The 21,412-nt window shown below is 40.7% G+C and overlaps 1 protein-coding gene across 1 annotated transcript in view; it reads right to left on the bottom strand.

Moving 5' to 3' along the window:
- The window catches only part of LOC136864943 (transmembrane protein 229B), a 134,929-nt gene extending 113,764 nt beyond the window's left edge, over positions 1 to 21,165 (bottom strand). The window contains exon 1 of the mRNA XM_067142352.2: positions 21,045 to 21,165. The gene's annotated coding sequence lies outside the window, so the exon portion shown is untranslated. The remainder of the gene's footprint in view (positions 1 to 21,044) is intronic.
- Between the last annotated feature and the right edge of the window lie 247 nt (positions 21,166 to 21,412).

Genomic DNA, 21,412 nt, shown 5'->3' on the forward strand with positions numbered 1-21,412 from the left:
CTATGGTCCGGAGTAGACAAGTGAATAGTTATTATATTCTTCCGCCATACCGCGTAACAACGCAGTAGACATGTAGTAGATACAGTAAATGGATAAACTTGCCATATTCTTATCGAAATACTCCCCTGTTATTACCAATTCATGTATATGTGGAGTTTTCCTTTTAATATGTAATCGGTTATGAATGAGGGGTGGGTGGGGTGGAAACTTAACTGTTCGCGATTTTACTCTTACACGTCAGGATGTGGTGAGACAGTTACATATTTAGGAGTTTGAAATGAAATGTAAAAGTAACACGTTATTTTATACCCGTCACAAATTGTAACTGTTACAATAGGTACGGTAACTGTGACAGAATAACTGTTACGTTATTTTTGAGCCATCCTTACTAAATTGAAGACTGTTCACCAGTTCGATCAGCCTATGTGGCCTATAACCAGGGTCACCTCAGGCCATGGTCTGGGGCGACAACTTTTGTGGTGATGATGATAATGCTTGTTGTTTAAAGGGACTAAAATCTAGGTCATCGGTCCCTAATGACACGATATTGAACGAAATTGCATGATCATTAAAATTGTAATATATATCCACTGACTAGAATTTGAAAGAAATGAAAATGAAAAATGATTATGAATTTATAATAACAAGGGGATATAATACACAATGCCTTATTTTCTGATAAAAAGATAGACAATACTGATTATAGTGTAATAAGGCCTTGTGTTGAAGTGCCGTTATATATATAATTCAAGTTAGAAGTTAATGTAACACATGAAAATACACAGACACAAACTTTCTTTTACCTACGTCGCACCGATACAGATAGGTGTTATGGCGACAATGGGTTAGGAAAGGGCTAGGAGCGAAAAGGAAGCGTCCGTATCCTTAATTAAGTTACAGCTCCAGCATTTGCCTGGTGTGAATGTGGGGAACCACGGAAAACCATCTTCAAGGCTTCCGACAGTGGGGATCGAACCCACTATCTTCCAGACACATAGACAATGAGATAAAACGTAGTTAACGGTAAAATTAAAATTAATAGAAAACATACTTTTATACACGATAAAAAGGCCACTGTCCCTCATAAAACGGATCACGAGGTCAGTTGACTGCTCGTCGACAACTTTTGCCCTGTACAAACTTCACCACTAGCGCATGGGATCTTGTAGACACCGGGATGTTGTAGTTCGGGTATCCGATCTTCAGATGGTTCAATGAGTTCTGTACCTTTGTGCATGTCTAACAATCCACGCACATGGCTCAGAAATGTCCGAGATGTCCACTTCTATGCCATAACACTTGGTATCGCGACTCTCAGGACCACTTACTACGCTACTCAGCGGTTGTCCATTGTTCATGAACTAGGACGGGACTACAGTAACCCACACAACGAGACACATTTTGACTGCACGAAGAGAATTTCATACCATACACAGGTATTTTTCTATCAGGTGCAGTACATTAATATATAAAAATAGCAAGATACCCGTGCTTCGCTACGGTTTTAAATTGAAAGTTGTTTTTCAAAATTTTACATTTTGGAGACTCTACTGTCGACTGAGCCGCTAAAATACACCTTCAGTTCGTAAGTCAAATCGTTCCGGGGGAATGATTATTACTTTCTTATCTAGAACGCATTTGAACCCCGTACAGAAGAATTGGAATATTTTCGAACTCTAACATCTAGGATGTAACAGTGATCAACCTGTGAAATTTAGATTTACGTCGAATGTATTTTAGGCGGTGAATGTTTTAAAAGTATTTCTTAACATTTACCACCCTTCATGTAAAATTTTAAGATCATGCCTGAAACTGTTTCGGAAGAATGGACGATGTGTTTTGTTGAGAGCCAGCCACCATCTAAACACTTTTTTAAATTTTTTTTGTAGCTCTAAAGCCAGGAGTTTCAAATAAACTCACAAGCTTTTAACGTACAGTCACGCTTGTTTGATGCGCACATAGAGGAGTCATGGGTTAGATTCCTAGTCGGGTCGGCGATTTTCTAAATTTCTTGTAGCTCGATAGTTGAGTGTTTTTGAATTTAACGCACGCTTTCAATGCGTAGTCATTTTACTTAGCAAGATACTCTGCAGTCCAAAGGGAAGATCCCTTAGTTCCATAACCTATCATGTGTAGCGCGAACATGTTTTCGGTTCTGAACACAGTGTTTTAATTTCTAAGTGATGTCAACAATATTGTAATCTAGAGCTATTGTAATTCTCTACAGTTCAAATCTATGTAAGGGTTATTCTGCCCGAAGGCAGGTCCGAACCTCCGCAGAGGTTTCCTGAGCCGGAGTTTACGTGCGGTAGGGTGGCCAGTTCCTTTCCGCTCCTCCATTCCCTTACCCCCCACCAACAGCGCGTGGCAACCCATCCAACTCCTGACCACGCCCAATGTTGCTTAACTTCGGAGATCTCACGGGATCCGGTGTTTCAACACGGCTACGGCCGTTGGCTAGTTCAAATCTATAAGCAGGAAATGTTGAAATAAAAAAATCAATGTTCCAAACTATAAAAACCAATAGCGGGTTACGCATCAGCTCACACGCCAGAGTATTGGACTCGACAGTCGCTTAGCTTCGACCCTCAAAGATGCTTCTCAATATTACGCCCCTGTGAATAAAGCATATGTATTGCCCCTAACACCATCTTCCTAGTCCCATTAATAAAATGTGTGTAGCCAACCCCTTGTTCGAAGTTCAGCTCCAAGCCTCTGAGGTTGCCTTCCAACGTTACGCCCCTATGAATAAAGCATATGTATTAAGTCTCACACAATCTCCCCAGTCCTATTAGTACAACGCGTAGCCGCTAAGGTCGTGTAGGGAAGGGAAACCGGTTAGGTTAACGCGTGGTCAGCGTCAGGCTATGCCTGCACTTTAAGCCATTTACATTATGTAAGGTTAAGCCTACACTGTTATGCTGTTAACTTCGCCATCGAACTTAGGACTGTAAGGTTAATGCCCTTAGTTTTTGGGTCGAACCCTGGATCTGTGAGGTTAAGCCTGGACACGGGCTTCGAACTAGGTTCCCTACGGTGAATGTCCTTAGGTCTGGGGTCTAACCCGGGGGTCTGTAGGGTTAAGCCTGGGCATGTGCTTCGAACTAGGATCTCTACGGTTGACGCCCTTAGGGCTGGGTTCTAACCCGGGGGGCTGTAAGGTTAAGGGCGAGCTCTTAGCTTGCAGCCCGCACCGCCCTGTGACGTCACCCACCGGATCACGCCTAGTCCAGGGGCGGGTGGAGGTTGCGGCGGCCGAACTGTGCAATATACCCTACTTTCATACGTTAAACGGTTTTGTGAGGAAGGAATGAGCATATCTGTATTCGGATCTTAATCCCCATTTAACTCTCTGAGGGGTTAAATTTCTTTCCAACATTCTGTTATTTATCACCTACTTTACGATTTGCAATTTCAACTTCGTAATTTAAATGGTTGCATAGAAGTACATATTTATGTATCATTCCTCATTCCCCAGTCAAAACCCCCTTACCGGGCAATCTGGCCGTGCGGTTATAGGCGCTCATCTGTGAGCTTGAGCGGCAGCCCTTAAGATGCTTTTCCGTGGCTTCCCACTTTGAAATCAAGCAAATGCTGGGGATTATTGCTACGGACGTTTCCTTCCCGTTCCTAGACCTTTCCTATCCCATCGTCCCCATAAGACATGTTTGTGTCGATGCGATGTAAAGTAAATACCAAGTAAAAGGGTCCATGCCGTACATACCGAGTGGACTGCCTTTATTACAGAGCTCGTGCTCCGGGGGCTGGATCATCACGAATAACTATGATAATACATGCAGTCACACATGGAAGCCGATCTTTGGGATCTCCAGACTTTCTTTACTTTACTCTTAACCTACGACAATGGTTTCTAGTAAGGATGCCTCTCAGGAAGTTGAGTTAAGGTATCCGAATCCAGTATGTCTCATCACTGTTATTATTGTTAGTTTTCATGGAGAAGAATGAGTTCATTGTTTTGTGATGACAATAATGTCAGGTGCCTCTTCGACCACATTTAAATTATTTAAATATGTACAACTTTTCTTTGACTCGATTCCTCTCGTTCAGTAGATATTTGACATTACTAAAACCCGCCTCTTACCTAAGCAAGTGACGAAGAACCCATAAACGACCCAAGAGAAAGATCTCATACCGATTAGCTAATATGTAAGAAAGGTAGGTATGCTACGAAGGACCTTAAAGAATTCAGTGTCAAGTTCAAGATTATTTCAGTTAAATCCCTGAGTTTTACAAATCACGTTTTTTGGCAATAAAGAAAAGGAGTCGGAAATTCGGTCGAGTACCCTGGCCGCTGTAGGGACTTAGTTTTAAACTTAAAAAAGTCTACACAAACCCAGTCCTTATACATGTAATGTTTTGAATTATATCCTATTTGACACCTACAACATCCAAAGTTCTTGTAAAATTTCAAATTCATACGTGAAACGGTTTAGAGGAAAGAATAATTTTGTTATAAGTCGTCAGCCCCCCACCCACCTCACCAAAAAACCTGTTAGAAGTGTATTGCTTTAAGACCTTTCCTTATTTAAAATCTAAAATATATACAGGAGCATCCACCATATGGAATTTTAACCTCGTACGTCAAACGGTTTCAGAGAAATAAAAACGTTTGTCATCGTACATCACCCCCAGTCAAGACCCCTTAGGGGTGAATTTCTTTAAGACATTTAAAATTAATTACATATAGAAGCAAACATCCTGTGAAATTTCAACCTCATATGTCAGTCGATTTCAGAGATACGAATATTTGTGTTTTTAGGTCACACTCTCAAGGTCAAAACCCCTTAGGGTTGTTTTCTTTTAAGACCACTTTTTGTTTAAAATCCATTACTTACAGGAGCAACCGTCATGTGAAATTTCAAACTTTAATGCCAAATGGTTGGAGAGAAATGAATACTTATGTCGTCAAGACCTCACCCCCGTGGTCAACCCCCACTCAAGGGTGTATTGTTTAGGACTACTTATTTCTCAAAATCTAAGACATACAGGAGGAACCATCAATTACATTTCAACCTCGTATGTCAAGTTTCAAAAGAGAGAGGAGTGTATATGTTTTTGGGTATTAACACCTATTTTACACTTAAGGGCTGAACGTTTTTATCAACTCGCTTTATTTAACATCTAGTACGTAAAGAAACAATCACCGAGTGCAATTTAAAATCTTTTCGGTCAACGATTTCGGAGGAATGAATATTTTTGATTTTAGGGTTTTACCCAGTTCATCCCCTTAGGGGCGGAATTTTTCGAAACCCTTCGTAAGCGGGTGCCTATTGCCATATATATACTAGCTTTTACGTCTGTAACATCTACAGATTTAGAGATATATGTATCCTCATAAAAATTATTCAGCTCCTTCATATCTTTTCAACGGACTTTCCCCATTTCAGTGGATTTTCATAGAACAAAAAAGCGTGTTTCTGTATTTTTAAAGGAGATTCCAAACACCAATTTTATGCCTGTATCATCTCCAGTTTTAAAGTACTGTGATAAAGTTAATTAAACTACCTTCATCCCCCTCCCCCACACAAGTCGATTTTCCGTAAAGAAAAAAAAATACGTGTTTCTTTATTTTAAAGGAAATCGCACACACCAATTTCCACGTCTGTAATATCTTCAGTTTTTGAGATATAAGTATCCTCATAAATATAATTAGATCTATTTCATATATTCCCCCTTAAGTCCCTTGAGTGTATTTTCCAAAAACAAAGAAAAACATGTTTCTATTTCTAAAGGAGATTCCAAATACCAATTTTTACATCTGTAACATCTTCCGTTTTTGAGATATACTGTAGATTCACTCATATAAAAATTCACCCCATTCTTCACTTCGTTTCTCCCCTTTAAGTGGATTTTCCGAAAACAAAAGATATGTATTTTTAATAGAGATTCCAAATTCCAATTTAAATGTCTGTAATATTTTCAGTTTTTCATAAATAAATATTCTCATAAAAGAATTTAACTCCTTTTTCGCATTTTTTCTACACCTCCCAAGAGGATTTTCAGAAACAATTTACGTTTTAAATAGATTCCAAATACCAATTTTTATGTTTCTAAACTGTCAAGCATTTGAGATATAGATATACTCGTTTAAAAATTTCACGCACTTTTCACCCCCTTGGCGATGGAATATCCAAAAATCCTCCCTTTGTGAGCACCCACACTGTACTATAAATGTATCCCCAAAATGTTATTTCTTTCTGTCCAGTAGTTTTGGCTCGTCAATGATGAGTCAGTCAGTCAGTCAGTCAGTACATGTTATTTTATATATAGAGATATTAAGGTTTTACCATTTATTTGTCGTTTATAACGGAAGCTTAAATATTATATAGCGTGAAACCTTGTTAATTTTTTTACAATTTGTTTTACGTCAGACCGGCACTGATAGGTCTTATAGCGACGATGGGAGAGGAAAGGGAAGGATTGGAAAGAAGCGGCCATGGCTTTAATTAAGGTACAGTCCCAGAATTTGCATAGTATGAAAATGGAGAACCACGGAAATCCACCTTTAGGTTTGCCGACAGTGGGGTTCGAACCCACTATCTCCCAGATGCAGAAAAACCTTGTTGATCTACAGTATATACAGGGTTATTCAGCTAAGTTTTCCACCTCAAATGCCTTCTGATCATTTAAAATTATAGACATCCTAATTTCAAATTCTTACATTGCATTAAGGGGCTCATAAAGCACTGTCCAAATCGTCTCCTTCACGTACGTAACAACCGGGAAACCGGTAGGGACTTCGTTTTTCAAATGGGAATATAGTCTACTAATTTCTACCAATAGAACAAGTCAGAATCGAGTGATAAGTTCAGTGATGTGTTTATTTTGGAAATGTGACGGTACTTTTGGAGATTCAAAGGGTTTCATGTGTACAGACATTGGAGAGAAAGCGAGTCGTCACTTGCACTGATGTAGAGGGCTTACTGGCTGTACGTTTCCCTCCGCGATGGGAGTGGTTGAAAAGGGGGAGAATGAAACAATGCCCCTAAAAATAAAAATACGTGAACCATATTATCTGAACAGCGGTGTATTCGCAGCTCGACCACTGCCTGTTGTAAGTATATCGATCTTACATGTTGACTTTAAAGTAAGGTAAGGGTGTATTCTGCCCGAAGGCAAGTCCGAACTACCGCAGAGGTGTGCCTGAGCCGGAGTTTACGTACGGCAGGGTGGCCAGTTCCTTTCCGCTTCTCCATCCCCTTACCAACACCCCGTGGCGACCAATCTAACTCTTGACCATGCCCAATGTTGCTTAACTTCTGAGATCCCACGGGATCCGTTGGCTGTTGACTTTAACATTAACGTTGCTCTTCATGTTGAAAACTCTTCTTAGCAGACAAGCTAGCGGTCCCCAGACAACGAAAAACGTTAAAGTAGTCAATTTCCTGAATTGTGCCGCACGTTGAAGGGGTAAATTGTGAGTCTTGGATTGCTATATCAAACTAAGAAATAACTTTCGAAAATCTCTTCTGGTCTAAATGCAGTTACGGATAAACAGCCTTACTCGTTCCCTTTTTGTTCAAATCGTAGCCAAATTAACTTATTTACACGATTTTTTCTGAAATGTGTTCAATACCCTCAGGCGGTTTTTGATTTTTCGAAAAATGTCCGCACCGAATGTACAGCTTAAACGGAACTCTGCATTGACTCACTTTAGCGCTCGTAGTGGCAGAAAAAAATGCAAACTGCTAATATAATCGACCGGATAACGATGATTATGGAAAGGATTGCAATTTTTAGGAATAAATAAAAAATATATTATCATACTCCATTATATTTTATTTACTAAAATCCGTAGTTCATATCACTGGGATGTTCTCAACATTGAGTTGCTTGCCTGAACGGCTAGAACTGTGCTTTCTTCCTATGACCATGCCATTCACTGGATTTTTAGGTTCTTGATTTTATTTCATGTAGTGTGTACTAATGAAAAGGACAATAATGCATTTGGTTTCTCTGTGCTATCTCGTCTTTTTCCGATTCAACGTCAACGGAAAGAATGTTTTATTACACCTCATACTTTTGTTTCTCGTTCCATCACTTCCTGGCTGATGCCTACACACATATCTCCAAAAGTACTCAAATAAGCACATCACTGAAGTTGTCGCTCGATGTTTAGCAGAGTTGCTACAGGTTTATCGGTAATTACGTACGTGATGGAGACGAATTGGACAGCGTTTCATGAGCCTCTTCATACAATTAAAGAATGTGTCTATTTTTAGTGGATTAGAAGATATTTGAGGTGGACACCTTAACCGAATAACTCCCTATAAACATGCATGATACGTTATTAGCAGCCAGCTCGTTTTAGCATCCTGTGGATCATCCCATCAAGTTTCATTGCAACCTTGGCCTTCGATACTCAACGTTCCATTTAAAAATGCGCGAAGAAATGACTGCATCTGCCTTTAGGGCTTTAGCCCAGGTGGCAGATTCTCTATCATTCGTTTACCTAGTCCTTTCTTAACTGATTTCAAAGATCTTGGAAATTTATCGAACATTTCCCTGCATAATTTATTCCAGTCCCTAATTCCCCATCCTATAAATGAATATTTGCCCCAATTTACCGTTTTGAATTCCAACTTTACCTTCTTATTATGATCGCTGCTTTAATCTTTTAGATCTCCACTCAAAAGTATTCATCTAGCAATGCCACTCCACGTCATCTCTCCAAAGACAGCTAGGAACATTCCGCTTAGTGGAGCAGCTCGCCTCCTTACTCCCAAGTCTTCCCAGCCCAGCTATTCTTTTGTCGGCAATCACCGCGAACAAATCGTGCTGCCTCACATCGGATCTCTACCAGTTCTCGTATTAGGTAGTCCTGCTGTGGGTCCATTCTCTGGAACCATACTCTAATTGGAGTATTACCACAGACTCATATGCCCTCTCCTTTACAACCTTACTACTACCCAAAATAATCTGATAACCACATGAAGAGGTCTGCAACCTTTCTTTACAAACTTGTTTATGACAAATCTCCAAAGAATACCTTTTCTAATGTTAACAGCTAAGCACTTACAGCGATCGCCGCGAGGCGCATTGATGGGATCAACAACTGAAAGCACATGTCCTCTTGGTGAAAATTACAACGTGACTTTTCACCACGTTTACCATTGTCTGTTGTCCGTCTCACAACTTAGACAAGACTGTAAATCTTTGGATGAGCCGGGAATGAATATGAGAAATCCTAATATTAAAGAAATCGATTATTGAGATTTGTCGTACAAAACGTGAAATACGGTGTCTGATCATTGCCCGAAGAATACGGATTCTTTGTTTCCTGCTACTTCCGTGAAATAACAGATATTATAATTTGTAACCTCCCAATGAAATAAAACGGCGTATGGCTTTTAGTGTCGGGAGTGTCGGGGGACATGGTCGGCTCGCCAAGTGTAGATCTCTTGTTTTGATGCCCGTAGGCGACTTGCGCGTCCTGATGAGGATGAAATGATGATGAATACGACACGTAAACGCAGACCCCGTGCCAGCGGAATTAACCAATGATGGTTACATTTCCCCACCCTGCCGAGAATCGAACAGGAAGCCCCTGTGACCAAAGGCCAACACCCTAACCATTTAGCCATGAAGCCGGTTTGTAACCTCCCAAGTATCTTGTTTATTCTCATCTAGTGATCGGGAACGTCAGCCTAGGAGTTATAAGTGCAATGCAGATTATCTACTATTTTTATGGGGCATACTTTCACTGCATTACAACTAAACTTGTGGTATAACAGTTCATGAAAAACGGGCTTTTAGAAAATAATAATAATTCTAATACTACTACTAATAATAAAAAAACAATACGCAGCCGTCAGCTTGCATTCGGGAGAATATGAGTTCGAATCCCACTGTCGACATCCCTGAAGATGGTTTACCTATTTTCACACCAAGCAAATGCTGGGGCTGTACCTTAATCAGAGCCACGGCCGCTTTATTCCCAGTTCTAGTCGTTGCATATCTCATTGCCGCCATAAAAAACTATCTGTGTCGTTACAACGTAAAGCATAATAATAATAATAATAATAATAATAATAATAATAATAATAATAATAATAATAATAATAATAATAATAATAATAATAATAATACGACATGAGATCCCTTTCGTGGGGGTCCAAGAATCAAACATTATTTTGCTAGTTTGCTTTACGTCGCACCGACACAGATAGGTCTTATGGCGACGATAGGACAGGGGAGGGCTGGGAGTGGGAAGGAAGCGGCCGTGGCCTTAATTAAGGTACAGCCCCAGCATTTGCCTGGTGTGAAAATGGGAAACCACGGAAAACCATCTTCAGGGCTGCCGACAGTGGGGTTCGGACCTACTATCTCCCGAATACTGGATACTGGCCGCACTTAAGCGACTCAAACATTATAAAACAGTGATTAATCCAGAAGCACTACACGCAGCAGAAAATCTAAACATTAATTTCGAAGACCAGTTGGAGAAACTTGAGCTGAAGGAAAGGAAAATTTTAAGAAAGAAAAATCACAGGACCAAAATTGCAGGATAATAAGATAATGTACATCAAGAATGAAACACTCTACAAGAAAATTGAAAAGCTCTCAGATACTATGTGAAAAAGAAAGATACATTTTTACGGTCATTCTCTCAGAATGAAATCTAATAGTTTAACCAAACAAATCTTTGACTTCTTCCGTAACAGCAAAACAAAACCCAACTGGTATAAAGTAATTGAAAAAGACCTAGTAGAGTTAAAAATGAGAGAAATTTCACTATTCGATCGAACAGCTAAACTAATACCTAAAGACAAAAATATAAGGTTCCAAGACAAATCTACGTTAAAAGCCAAACGAGAGGAAACGAAGATCAGAGAGAATAAAGAAATACTGGGGACTACGGCAAGAACAACATAACAGAAAGATGATTGATTCCACGAACCCCAAAGACAGTGAAACGAAAGACGAAGAGAAGAAAGAAAATAATAATAATAATAATAATAATAATAATAATAATAATAATAATAATAATAATAATAATAATAATAATAATAATAATAATTGCAGCCTATGGAATATCGCGTTACAGAAGAATGAAAATGTGTAGATTAGAACACAAATAAATACTTACTGAAACAAAGAGAAGGATAATTGGGGGACGTTTGATCTCATGCACGAACACATACAGAAAGTGCTAAATGTACATCAGAAGTATCCGAATACCCCGGTACACAAGTTAACATAACGCATCGTACTAGTAGAAAAGGAGGCAGGAAAGATTGTGTTGATAACTGCAACTACGGAACAGCGATATATATTTTTTATTTACAATTTGTTTACGTCACACCGGATCAGATAAGTATTGTGGAAACAATGGGATAGGAGAGGGCTAGGACTGGAAAGGAAGCGGCCATGGCCTTAATTAAGGAACAGAACCAGCATTACACTGGTGAGAAAATCGGTAACCACTTAAAACCACCTTCAAGTTGCGACAATGGGTTTCAAACCCACCATCCCACAACAAAACAACTGTGCAACGAGTTACAACGGTGACTTCGTTCCAGATCGCACCGTCCAGCAACAACACGTTCTCTAACCACGGTTCTTCGGGAGGAATGGATGCCATTTACATGGAAAAGGTTCAACACCTGGTGAAAAGTCACCCCAACAGATTCAGGGCTGTGATAAAAGCAAACGACTGACCAACATCATTATAATGTCGAAATGTAGAGAGTATGTACGACCTCCAAGGCTTTTGCGGAGACATACGCGATTAGCAGCCACTGCACGTGGGACATTCAAGGCCTGTACGGAGATATACGCCCTTAGCTGACACTGCACGCGGGATATCCAAGGCCTGTACAGAGATATACGACTTTAGCAGCCACCGTTCATGGACCTTAAAAACGTGTACAGAGATATACGCTTTTAAAAGACACGGTTCACGGACCTATGTGGCCTGCACCGAGGTATGCGCCTTTAGCAGCCACTGTTCACGGACCTTCAACGCTTTTATTGAGATATACGCCTTTAGCATCCCCTGTTCCCGGACCTTTAAGGCTTGTACCGAGATATACGCCTTATGCGCCATGGTTCACGGATTTCCATGGCCTGTACGGAGATATACGCCTTTAGCAGCCACTGTTCATGGACCTCCATGGCCTGTACGGAGATATAAGCCTTTAGCAGCCACTGTTCATGGACCTCCATGTCCTGTACGGATATATACGCCTTTAGCAGCCACTTTTCACGCAAATCCATAGCATGTACAGCGATATACGGCTTTAGCAGACACTGTTCACGGACCTTAAAGGCCTGTACCGAGATATACGCTTTAGCAGCCACTGTTCACAGACCTCCATGGCCTGTATTGATATATGCGCTTTTAGCAGCCACTGTCACGGAAGTCCATGTCCTGTGTGGAGATATACGCCTTTAGCAGCCACTGCACATGGGACTTCAAATGCCTATACGGGAATATTTGCATTAGCTGCCACTGTTCAAGGAACTCCATGGCCTGTACGGAGAGATACGCCATTAGCAGCCACTGTTCACGAACCTATATGGCCTTTACCGAGATATACGCCTTCAGCGGCCACTGTTCACGGACATCTAAGGTCTGTATGGAGATATACGCTTCATCAGCCACTGTTCACGGACCTTCAAGGCCTGTTCGGAGATATACGCATTTGGCTGCCACTGTTCACGGACATCTAAGGCCTGTATGGAGATGTACGCCTTTAGCAGCCAATGCTCTTCGGGCCTGCATGGCCTGTACAGTGATATAGGCTTTTAGCAGCCACTGCACGTGGGACATCCAAGGCCCGTACGGAGATTTACGCCTTTAGCAGCCACCGTTCACGGACATGTATGGCCTGTACAGAGATATAGGCCTTTAGCAGCCACTCACGCGGGACATCCAAGGCCCGTACGGAGATTTAGGAGCCACTATTCACGGACATGCATGGCTTGTACAGAGATATGCGCCTTTTTCATCCTTTGTTCACGGACGTGCATGGTCTGTATGGTATATTCTCCTTTATTAACCATTGTTTACGGACTTTCAAGGCCTGTACGGAGATATACGCCTTAAGCAGCCAATTTTCATGTACCTTCAAGGCCTGTTTGGAGATATACGCCTTTAGCAGCCACTGTTCACGGACATCCCAGGCCTGTATGAAGATATACGCCTTTAGCTGCCACTGTTCACGGACATGCAAGGCCTATATGGATATATACGCCTTTAAAATCCACTGTTCATGGACCTTCAAGGCCTGTATCTATCTATATAAATAAAATTGTTCGTGTCTGTTTGTTTGTCTGTCTGTTTGTCTGTTCCACCATCACGTCGAAACGGCTGGATAGATCTAAACCAAACTTCATATTTAGAGTATACTCATCCCGGGGAAGGTTTCGATATGCATATCATTTTTAAATCTTTGAATACACGGGGGGTTTATAGGAAAACCAGAATGGTTTTTCCACCATCACGTCGAAACGGCTGGATAGATCTCAACCAAACTTCATATTTAGAGTATACTCCTCCCGGGGAAAGTTTCGATATGCATATCATTTTAAAATCTTTGAATACACGGGGGTTTATAGGAAAACCAGAATGGTTTTTCCACCATCACGTCGAAACGGCTGGATAGATCTCAACCAAACATCATATTTAGAGTATACTCCTCCCAGGGAAGGTTTCGATATGCATATCATTTTAAAATCTTTGAATACACGGGGGGTTTATAGGAAAACCAGAATGGTTTTTCCACCATCACGTCGAAACGGCTGGATAGATCTCAACCAAATTTCATATTTAGAGTATACTCATCCCGAGGAAGGTTTCGATATGCATATCATTTTAAAATCTTTGAATACACGGGGGTTTATAGGAAAACCAGAATGGTTTTTCCACCATCACGTCGAAACGGCTGGATAGATCTCAACCAAACTTCATATTTAGAGTATATTCCTCCCGGGGAAGGTTTCGATATGCATATCATTTTAAAATCTTTGAATACACGGGGGGTTTATAGGAAAACCAGAATGGTTTTTCCACCATCACGTCGAAACGGCTGGATAGATCTCAACCAAATTTCATATTTAGAGTATACTCATCCCGGGGAAGGTTTCGATATGCATATCATATTAAAATATTTGAATAGATGGGGATTTATAGGAAAACCAGAATGGTTTTTCCACCATCACGTCGAAACGGCTCGATAGATCTCAACTAAACTTCATATTTAGAGTATACTCCTCCCGGGGAAGGTTTCGATATGCATATCATTTTAAAATCTTTGAATACACGGGGGTTTATAGGAAAACCAGAATGGTTTTTCCACCATCACGTCGAAACGGCTGGATAGATCTCAACCAAACTTCATATTTAGAGTATATTCCTCCCGGGGAAGGTTTCGATATGCATATCATTTTAAAATCTTTGAATACACGGGGGGGTTTATAGGAAAACCAGAATGGTTTTTCCACCATCACGTCGAAACGGCTGGATATATCTCAACCAAATTTCATATTTAGAGTATACTCATCCCGGGGAAGGTTTCGATATGCATATCATTTTAAAATCTTTGAATAGACGGGGGTTTATAGGAAAACCAGAATGGTTTTTCCACCATCACGTCGAAACGGCTCGATAGATCTCAACTAAACTTCATATTTAGAGTATACTCATCCCGGGGAAGGTTTCAGTATGCATATCATTTTAAAATCTTTGAATACACGGGGGTTTATAGGAACACCAGAATGGTTTTCCTCCATTTTCTCTTATACTATTGATTTTCTGTAAACTTCGTTTACCGTACGTGAAACGTCTCTTCATTATAAACAACTTTCGTTATGTTCATAATTTACCTTACTCTTTACATGACGGAGAAATTTACAATTTTCTGCTGGTACCATGCTCTGCATTGAGTGACCGACAGACCGACAACGAACCTACAGGTTACCATGGCAACGTCTCTGACTGCATGCCAGCAGGGAAGTAAAGTATTGCCACTTTCCGCATCATGCTTTTAAATTCGTGGTTGTTCCTTGGGTAGAAGGCAAGAGAGGCGTCAATCGGCCTATCTGCGGGATATTGGCGGAATATCGTTGGATGTTATAACCGCCTTCGAATAGATTAAGTAATAAAACCATTAGTCATCTTATTATTTGTTTACCTAGGAATCAATGGACCTAAATTTCTCCTCTGTTACCGCTTTATTATATCCATAACTCACACTAGCATAATTTATTGAGGGGCATTTGATTTTCCAATACATTAACTTGGCATTTACATATTTGTCGTTATCCGGCTGTCCTCAGTTATAATCCATTTTCTATTACTTTCAACTTTCTTAACTGTATTATTTTCTTCCTTAATTACGCCCTATGTACGCGAGTGCTACAAACTACTGGATGTATTTCCACCAATACTCATATTTAGAATACACCTGTCCTTGATAGGTTTTAGGGCAAATATTTTTTCTAAATCCCTGAACTGACTGGGGGTTTATACGAAACCGAAACAGTGATTTTGCACTTCCACAAAATATACACAACCAACGTTAATTTAAATCTACCTGCCTTGGTAGAAATTAATTTCTAAACCTTTTTTCTCATGTGCATCATTTCGATACGAGGATTAATAAGGGAGATATCATTAACGGACCGTTTTTTTGTACAAGTCCCATCGGACTTAACTCACGAGCGGGTGCGTGTAAAGCGTATTCCTTACAACTTGAAAACTACTGAAGACATTCGAACCAAAATTCATATTTAGCATCCACCTGTCCAAAGGTAGGTTTTAAACGTAAATAACTTTTCATGTTCCGGAATGGAATGGCGGTTTATAGGGAACCGAAATGGTGATTTTACTCTTCCACAATATATACAGAACAAGACCAACCTGACTGGAAATCGACCAAATGTGATGGAATTCCACCTCTAAACCTTTTTTTCATGTGCATTTTTTCGTCAGGAGGATTAATAAGGGAGATATCATGAATGGTCAGTTTTGCAGGTTAAGTCCAGCGGACATAGCCAAAAAGGTGTTTTACATGGAGCAGATTCCTTATCTATATAAATCAAATCGTAACGACTGTGTGCCTCTACACTGACTATTTTGGCGAAATTTTCGTACAGCTTTGGGGTAATAATGACCATCTGCATAATTTTTGGTTTAGTTTCCTGAAAGTCCTAATTTTTACCCGCCTCGCCCAAAATCCAGATTGCGGCATAATCTGCCAGAAGAAAAAGAAGATAATTGAAATTTGACAAAATTATACGTTTTAGCCTGTAACGAACGGAAAACATCCAAGATCATTAAATTTTTCACTTTTTATCCCCGAAGAATATCGAAATATGCAGGCAATTTTAATGATGGTGCAGACCTTCGGAAATTCCTATCACATAACAGATTGCACAATCTCCGTTCAATTTGGAATGATCTACAACCTTGGTCTTATGACTTTTTGCCGTATCTGTATCCCTTTTACGTTTGATTTTTCTCTATTAATGGATGTTAAGTTAATTTGGAATTTTCACATGCATAATTCATACCTTCGATTACTTATATGAAATACAAAATCATCAAACTCTTCACGAAAATTGGCCCACCCAGTAGCCATATATGAGCCAAATGCTATGTATGTAGCTGTCACATAATTATCCGAAAAGTAATGTAATGTGAGATAATCTTACAAGAACGTACTCTGTTCCACGTTTCTAACTCATTCTGACCCAAGAATAGATGACATATCATAGGACCAGCCATTTAGGCCACTAAATCCGGCGTGTCTTATGGTATAATCCTTTGTCGATATGACGTACGTTTAGTAGCAGTTAATCTGTAAATGAAGGTCTTCAATATTGTAAACACGCATATACTTTCGTATGTCGATCTATATATATTCACTGATGTCGATTTTTAGCGATCGAGAAAGGGTGCGTCTGATATTGTAATCAGTACTCCCCACACCGACTTTGACTGGCAGTATGAAAAGGTTCCTTCTCCAACTTCTGTGTAACTGTCATTAGTAAGGAAGGTCTACAATTGTAATGAATAGTTCACTTCTCGATTTGACTTGCAGAAGGCAAGTGAGCATGCAGTTTTGTTTAAAACTCCCCTACTCGATTGTGTTTGGCAGTAGGCAAGGGTGCCCGCCATTATAAAGAAATGTCCTCATCTAAAATGTGACTGGCATTAGGCATAGTGGCCTGCTATTTTGATGGAAACTCACCAACTTGGTGTGACTGGCAGTAAGCTGGCTGGAAGTAGGAAAATGGGCCTGGCATTATAATGATAACTGCACAACTCAATTTCGAGTGATAGTAGGGTAATTGCCTGCCATTATAATAAAAACTGTAATCTGTCTGGAAGTAGGAAAGGGGGGCTGCCATTTTAACGAAAACTCCCCAAATCGATTCTGTCCGCACAGTAGGCAATGGGGCCTGCAATTATAATATAAACTTTCCAACTCGATTGTGAATGGCAGTAGGCAAGTGAGCCTGCCGTTATATCACAAATCCATAACAAACACTTTACATTGGAAACAACGTACGGGGACCTCCCCATGCTCTTTCTCGGATAACGCTAAGAGACATGCAATTTTAAAACAATCTTATTTACTGCATGCACACTATTTATTTCGATATTCGAATACAATGTAGAATACCGTAGCGAAGCACGGGTACATTCGCTAGTTGATATATACGCCTTTATCATCCAATGTTCACGGACCTTCAAGGCCTGTATATAGATATACGCCTTTAGCGGCCACTGTTCACGGACCTTCAAGGCCTGTATATAGATATACGCCTTTATCAGTCACAGTATTTTAAGGTTAGTATACAAACTAATTGCGTTAGTAGGAAGTATCTAGTCCACTCTTCTTTAATGTAGCGTGAGTAACATAAATTCTATGGGTTCTGATGGCCGTACCCCTAATGTTTATGCAAACTTCATAGCGTAACCGTTGTGCAGGATAGAGTTCACTTGTTGCTCCGTTCAATACGTTTGCATTCCGAACTCCTACTTCCATAATCCGGGCTGTATGCTTGATTACGGCACGTTAACAAAATATCAATGTTACGATGAACAGTATATTTACTTACCGGATGACTTTCTTCTACCGCGTGATTTAATAGTTACTATTTCTCATTTCCTACTTTTGAAAACACTAGAGCACAGTACTGAAGCAAGACAGAAATGACGGTAACTGTGTTGCACCTGATACCATAGGCTTATAAAAATTGACGCAACATACTTTTCGGAAAGAATGGTATGACCCAATATATCCCATGTGATATATCAATTCTGAAGAAGATACTTCTCCTTAGCCTTTTTCCAATTTCCTGGGATCGGGAATATGTGTTTGTGGGTTGGTTCGGCCCAGTTTTACGGCCAGATGCCCTTCTTGATGGAAATCCTATGTGACGGATATATAATAATAATAATAATAATAATAATAATAATAATAATAATAATAATAATAATAATAATAATAATAATAAGACGAAGAGAAGAAGAAGAAGAAGCCGGGCTGAGTGGCTCAGACAGTAGAGCGCTGGCCTTCTGACCCTAACTTCGCAGGTTCGATCCCGGCTCAGTCCGGTGGTATTTGAAGGTGCCGAAATACGTCGGCCTCCTGTACATTTACCGGCACTTAAAAGAACTACTGCGGGACAAAATCAGGCACCTTGGAGTTTCCGAAAACCTTCAAAGTCGTTCATGTGATATAAAACCAATGCCATTAAATTATTATGCAAATTTGTAAATGGTACTTTAGAGAACAAAATTTAGTTTACAATTGGTGTTAATCAGCTCTGGATTTAATTCTATATTAGGATGCTTACGGTGTCAGGAAGGTTGTTTCGATAGTGAAATGACGGTCGGTTAAGTAATTCTAACTGCCAATGGTCTTAGGAGATGCCGAATGACAGGCGTTGGCTGACATGGCAGTGTCCACTGGCTGTTTTAAGAATTTGATCCCGCAGTCACGAGTACAGTTTCGCCACATACCCAGCCACGGGTTATAAAGAAGTTAATGAGGACAAAAAAACAAGTATGCAACAGGATGTGGATAAAAAATGTCGTATGGCTTTTAGTGCCGGGATATCCCAGAACGGGTTCGGCTCGCCAGGTTCAGATCTTTCTATTTGATGCCCGTAGGCGACCTGCGCGACATGAGGATGATATGATGATGAAGACAACACATACACCCAGTCCCCGTGCCATTGGAATTAACCAATTAAGGTTAAAATCCCCGGCCCGGCCGGGAATCGAACCCGGGACCCTCTGAACCGAAGACCAGTACTCTGATCGTTCAGCCAACGAATCGGACGGGATGTGGATGAAGGTAAAAGAAGACGTGGGGCGTCAATAATTCCTCTGCACAGAAGGAACGTTCACGCATTAAAGCGGCATGTAGCAAGCAGTTTTTCTTATGCTGACGAATTTGTCTTAAGGATAGATTGTGCTGAAAGCCTGCAGTCTAATATCCTGAAACGTGAAAATAGGTGCAATGAGTATGATGTGAAAATTAGCCTTTCCAAGACTAAATTGATGCCAGTAGGTAAATCATAGGGAACAAAACTGGAATAGGTAGATCATTTCATGTATTGAGGATGTTTATTCTCCCAGGATGCTAGTATAGTAAGTGAGATTGAATCAAGGTGCAGTAAAGCTATTGCAGTGAGCTCGTAGTTACGATCAAAAGGTGTTCAGTAAGAAGGAAGTCAGCTCCCGGACGAAACTATCTTTACACCGGTCTGGTTTCACAAGAACTTTGCTTTACGGGAGTGCAAGCTGAGTGGACTCAGGATATCTTATTCATAAGTTAGAAGTAACAGACATGAATGTAGCGAGAATGATTGCTGGTACAAACTGGTTGGGACGGTGGCGGGAGGGTACTCGAAATTGGGAGATAAGGGCTAATTTAGGGATGAGCTCGACTGAAGAAGCCGGACTTCTAATAAACCGGCTTCGCTGGGGTCATGTGGGGCGAATGAAGGAGGATAGATTACATAGGAGAATAATGGACTCAGTTATGGAGGGTAAGAGAAGTAGAGGGAGACAAAGACGACGTTAGTCAGACTCAGTTACTAGCGATGAAAATATAATAGGTGTAAAACTAAACGAGGCCACAAAAATAGTTACAAATAGAGGATTGTGGCGGCGGTTTGTAAATTTGCAGACGCTTTCAGACTGAACGCTGCAATGAAGATGTGTGTATGATGTAAAGCAGAAGTAAAATCAAAAGTATCCAACTGTGCGGTCAAAATAACTAGTGACAAATAAAACTGATAACGTGCAGCTCCTCGTTAACTCGAAGGTCAGCGAGTTACTTGGCGGAAAATAACAGCCTCTAGGTTTGGGTTGCGACTCTGTGGAGCTTTCCGCGTAACTGCTCTTGTCTGTCGAACACAGTTTGAAATATTACTCCTGATGTTATTTTCTGACTGTTATATTTTTTCTTTCACCCATAGCAACGTTGATATGGCAAGGACCAGCACATAGGCCTGCGTTACTTCCATCCCGCCGGTTCTAAAGTAGTCTCAATGTTCCTGTGAGCGATAGAGACGTTTCATCGGAAAATATGTTGCTTTATCATTTCAAGTAATGTACATGTATTTCTAAATTAAATTTGGTATCATACAGGACAACAAGGAACAGCGCACGGGCTTTTTTGCATTCCGCATACTTCACTTATACCTAACAGCTAACATAATTTTAACATGTGAACTACTTTAAAAAGCGCTATTTCAGTTCATTACTTCGGATTGGGCAGTTAGAGGATTGTTGTTGCAAGAACGTACGGTCTACATCCTTGCGGCAAGTCTTCAGCGTGCTTACTAGTGCTATTTCCATTCTGCATACTAAACAATCCTCAGATTATCGATTGATCCCTCACCCCCTTCCCGCCCACCTTTCGCCGCCTACGAGGTAGTCAACGTGGGTGCGGGGTTACCTTAACACCCGTTTTGAAGCCTGGGCACTTGGCAGCTGGGTTATCACGGAGCGACACGAGAGAAAGGCTATCACTAGGAATCAATGAGCGACTCACCTGACACGAGGGGCTCAGTGCTGGCTCGTCCAGGAGCTGTGAAGTGCGAGCGATGTGCAGAGTCAAGTTCGCTGCGCCTCTGTCTTATCGACCTGTACCACGTACTTCCAGGGACTGCCACCTCGTAGCGCTGCTCTCGGCCATACTAAACACAAATCACGGCTGGCGGGCGAACAGTCACCGTTTGATCCTGATATTACCTCTCATACTTCCCCGGACTGGCACCAGTAGCGTTCCCTTCCATTTCTATCACACTCGCCTTTTCTGCACTTTATTTAATCAGTTCACCCTCCAGAGTTGGTTTTTACCCCGGACTCAGCGAGGATTCCACCCCTACCGCCTCCTGGAGCGAGAGACATTTGGTCGGG

This window comes from Anabrus simplex, chromosome 2, assembly GCF_040414725.1.
Source record: "Anabrus simplex isolate iqAnaSimp1 chromosome 2, ASM4041472v1, whole genome shotgun sequence".
Taxonomy (NCBI): Eukaryota; Metazoa; Arthropoda; class Insecta; order Orthoptera; family Tettigoniidae; genus Anabrus; species Anabrus simplex.